The sequence below is a fragment of the Girardinichthys multiradiatus genome, chromosome Y (genome assembly GCF_021462225.1).
Source record: "Girardinichthys multiradiatus isolate DD_20200921_A chromosome Y, DD_fGirMul_XY1, whole genome shotgun sequence".
In the NCBI taxonomy this organism is placed as follows: domain Eukaryota; kingdom Metazoa; phylum Chordata; class Actinopteri; order Cyprinodontiformes; family Goodeidae; genus Girardinichthys; species Girardinichthys multiradiatus.
In genome coordinates, this window is record NC_061818.1 from 34,659,964 (window position 1) to 34,664,799 (window position 4,836).

The following is a 4,836-nucleotide window of genomic DNA, read 5'->3' on the forward strand; positions in this document are numbered from 1 at the left end:
CTGAAACTCAATTAACCCTCATTTAAAGTTTACATCTGAAGATGAAGATGGAGGGACATCATTTATCTTGTGGATTTTTTTTCTAGAGCTGAGGAAACTAAAAACATATGCAAACCTTTGAAATACAAAACTGCATGTTTTGAGAGCTAAAAAAGATTGAGATTTTAGCGAGGACTCAAAATTGAAAGACCACTTTTGAAAAGTGAAAAAAAAGAAATGAAAACCAAAGAAAGGAGGGATCTCTGTGGGATTACTGGATCCTGAATATATAGACATCCTGATTGATGGAGGTTCATCCTTTATCCTTCAATCCAAACCCAGAAATCCAACCCATGTACCATATTTTTGTTTTGCCAACATCTGTGATCCCATGTACTTTATTTCCAACTTTTTCTTTTTTCGTATTTCTGTCCTCTTCTCCAGAAAGTCATCGATTACTCGAGGGACACGGTGACTGCCTGGGTCTGTCACTATCCAGCTCATAGGGATCAATCAGTCTATTGTTAGCAGGAAGTGCTCCGTATATTTAGATCTCTGCAGTTTCAAGTTCAAGGCTGGGGATGAAAGTGCTGTGAAAAAAACTGAGAAAGGGGAGGTAAACGGAGAAAATAATTCTCAATAATGTTACATACATACATAACATTTATTTTACACTTTATCACACAGTTACATTGGCATTGCATACTATAAATGGTTAAACCAAAAAAAGACGGACACAAATTTTTGTTGAAGTTTAATATCTGCAAACTGTAAACGAAAAATCCCAGATACAAATACTCATAATTTGCATTCTAACGTTTGTACTGTAGAGCTTTTTTTCACTACCACACAGCAAATAAGGACATAAATCTGTGTAAGCTGTAAATACTAGAAGACATAAAGTGTGATGGTAACTGGAATCTATAGAGCCAAAGCTGTTTAATGGCTCTAAAGGAGTTAAGTTTGGTTACAGCGCCACCCAGTGGTTGCTGGTGATGCTTGGCTCTAAATCCTACCTCGATTCATGTACATCATGCAGCTCATCAAACATCTTAGCTTAAATTACTATTGTAAAAATCTAAAATTAGATAAATTGTCAGCAAAAAAACTACATTAATTTTAATGTGTTATTAATTATCCTCCTAAGGTCCAAGGTGTTTTTTTACATGCATTTTTATTTCTCTTTGCTATTTGGACATATTGGAACCTAATTAGAATAAAAACTAAGCATTGTCTTTGGATATTATGTACTTTTGGAGAAAAACACAGTCCACATATGTGGATTCCGATTCCAAATTTCCACAAAACACAATAGTCACCTGTGTGTAATAGAGTGAAAAACTCTTTATTTCAACCTTGAACACAGCGCTTTTTTCCTGACCGTTTTGCATGTATTAACAACACATACATGATAACTTTGAAACAAAAACCAACCAGCAAACAGTTGCAGGACAGCATTGTTTGCCTGTAATAAAATACCAAACATTCAAACGATTTTAAATTGTCACTGTTGCATCAGGAGACAAATGTGTTTTGAACATCATAGTGTAAAAACTTAACAAAATGTTCATAGTATGGCTTTTGTGATATTTTGCATTGGTAATGTAAAAAAGGAACATATATAGTATACTGTATATGTTGGGTAGTGGATGCAGGACATCAAAATGCAGGCACCAAAAAAGTGGCATACCTCATCTACTGTCATGTTGAGTGGGTCCCCACTCTTAGACAGTGACATAACATTAGAGCATTCTGTAATCATTGTCATCAAATCTCTATCTATGTACTGTTCAAAATAGTTTAATGGGGTCCAGCCATGTCTGTCTCGATAAGTTTAATCCTGATGCTGATACTTCGTAAGGTTTGGCGTCAATGGAGTAGCCTTCCAGTGCATTCCATGCCCTGCACAACCAAAATATTACCATTACCATTTACAGTCTTTGCAGTAAGTTACATTTTTACTCATGTAAGCAACTGTATTGTATTGGTGCATCGATAACAATAACCTTGTTTGGACTCTCCTCTTTTTTTGGTTTGGCTTGGTCCTGGTGTTGACTCTTCCAAGTCATCTTCTGAACTATCGGCCTCAACCTCTTGAGTTTGGTAGCGACGCCTAGGAGTACGGAAGGAACATGTACCAGTTTTTTTCCCTGTGCATGATCCTGTCAACAGGTTTTGTTAATATGCATCTGCAATTCTAGTCCTCAGCTCTGAACAGCATAAAACAAACAAATGTCTAGTGGATCTTGGCTAATCACTATCCAAACAACGGAGACATTTTCGTCCTCTGCTGTGGTGAGTGGGTTCAGGAATAGGGTCCTCATCCTCACTTCTGCTTTGCTCCTGTGGTGATGGTTGGTAATTCTCATCCAGGATTGGATCATCGTTGTCGGATAAGTCCAAATCTAAGTAGTCTCCATCAATTAACTCAAGTAACTCCAATACTCTTTGCACAGAAAAACGCTCTTGAAATATTAACATGACAAAATCAAATACAGATTAATGTAAATTATGAATGCAGATGCATCATTTATTTGTTATTTTATTTGACGGTGTGGGTCTACAGTTTTTAGCTGTACTAGAGTTAGCTGTAAGCTAATTTACATGCGCATATTACATTTTACCATCATTTTCAACCTAATTTATCTATGGAGTATGTATTTAGTAATTAAATGGTTATTTGTTTCATTGGAAAAATGTGCAGCTTTTTAGTTGCATCAGTTAGCTTTTTTTTCATTTTACATGTGTGCATGTTTACTAGCATATTAGCTCTTTCGGGGAGCATCAGTCCTCAAATTTGTTTAATTTGAATGCCATGACAAATGTACAATGGTTTTATAAATATCTAAATCAGAATAAGTCATGAAATGTGACAGAAGTACTTACGAGGTCGATGTTTGTGTATTGAGCTGCCACCTGCATGTTCCCTTGTGTTTGCCACCATTTTGGATTTGGATCGTAGTGTGTTGGGCTCTTCCGACACCACCAGATGGCATTATAGATACCTAGATACTCACCCATTATACCCATTATTAAGCAGGGGAAACAATTGTGGACATAAGAGCTAAACAGTCCTGTCCACGCATGTGGCCACTAAGCCCAAGGAGGATTCCTCACCTGTTCCCACTTCTTCTGGCTTAAAACGAAACACCTGTGAGATAAGTTTTACTTTCAGAGAATCATTTGGTTCATTAACATGTACAGGCACATCTCAAAAAATTTAAATATCATGAAAAAGTTCAATATTTTTTGTTTCTCATTTCAGAAAGTAAAACTCATATATATATATTCATTACACATAGAGTGACACATTTCAAACAATTATTTCTTGTAATTTTGATGATTATGTCTTACAGATAATGGATAATTCAGTGTCTCAGAAAATGTGAATATTACATAAGACCAATTAAAAAGGAATATTTTAAACACAAATGTCAGGCTTCAGAAAATTATTTTCCATTTCTATCCTCTCAGTACTTGGTTGGGCTCCTTTTGCATTGTTGGGTCTGGCGTCTCTCATTTTCCTTTTGACATTACTCCATAGATTCTCAATAGGATTCAGATGCTGGCCAATAAAGCACATTAACACCATGGTCATTGAACCAGCTTTTGATACCTTTGGTATTTGAAATCAGCATCTCCATAAAGCTAGTCAGCAGAAGGAACCATGAAGTGGTCTAAAATTTCCTGGTAGATGTTTGCATTTACTGTGGACTTCAGAAAACCCGATGGACCAACACCAGCAGTTGACATGGCGCCCCAAATCATCACTAACTGTGGACTTCAAGCAACAGGGATTCTGTGCCTCTTCACTCTTCCTCCAGGCTCTGGGACCTTGATATCCAAATGAAATGCAGACTTTACTTTTATCTGCAAAGAGGACTTTTGACCACAGAACAATCTTTTTCTCCTTATCCTAGGTAAAGACGCTACTGACTTTGTTTATGGTTCAGCAGTGGCTTGACACGAGGAATGTGACATTTGTAGTCCAACTGTAGGATTCGTCTCTGTGTAGTGGCTGTTGAGTTTCTAATATTTAACTTTTGCACAATATTCCAATATTCGAAGACACATAATTTGGGGTTTTCATCATCTTTAAGCCATAATCATCAAGCTTACAAGAAATAAAGGCTTGAAATATTTCACTCTGTGTTCAATAAATCCATATATTTTATATGAGTTTCTCTTTCTGAAATGAGTGACAAAAAACATTGGACTTGTTCATATATATATATATACATACATATATATATGTGTATATATATATATATATACACAGTACAGACCAAAGGTTTGTACACACACCTTCTCATTCAAAGAGTTGTCTTTATTTTCATGACTATGAATATTGTAGCTTCACACTGAAGGTAGACTTCCTCTTGAAGCTCATCAACAGAATGCCGGGCATTCAATAAATACAAGACGACTTGCTTTAACTGTGGGTAATCCATTGCTACAGATAATGATACCATAATTAAAACATAATTCATATCAAACTCTGTCTTAGTTTGAAGATCTCCTTCATCTCCGTTGTCTAAGTTCAGTACTTTGCTGATTAATAACTTGTATCACTGCTTGGGTAGCATAGATTAAAACATCCTGTTGTAAACAGGTCTGCTCGGTCGTTGTTTTTCTTGTGATGGTCACCATGACATTTATGCAAGACTGATTTATTTATGGGACTGTTACAGCAACTGCGGCCATATGATGTTAAATAGGAAACCACAAAGAACAGAGCGCAACAGTATAACAACAAATTTAAAGAAACCCAATAATTAAACCTTTAGAAAACAAAATACCATGAAACAATTATACCATCAAAAGGTTAAGATCAAGCATGAGTGGTGTTTTTAAAAG

The 4,836-nt window shown here is 36.0% G+C and overlaps 1 long non-coding RNA gene across 1 annotated transcript; it reads right to left on the reverse strand.

Moving 5' to 3' along the window:
* Nucleotides 1–1,305: 1,305 nt before the first annotated feature.
* LOC124864771 lies at nucleotides 1,306–3,017 on the reverse strand. Its single transcript, XR_007037357.1, has 3 exons — nucleotides 2,866–3,017; nucleotides 1,986–2,092; nucleotides 1,306–1,881 (listed from the first exon to the last, which is right to left on the reverse strand). It is a non-coding gene; the product is annotated as an uncharacterized LOC124864771 (long non-coding RNA).
* Between the last annotated feature and the right edge of the window lie 1,819 nt (nucleotides 3,018–4,836).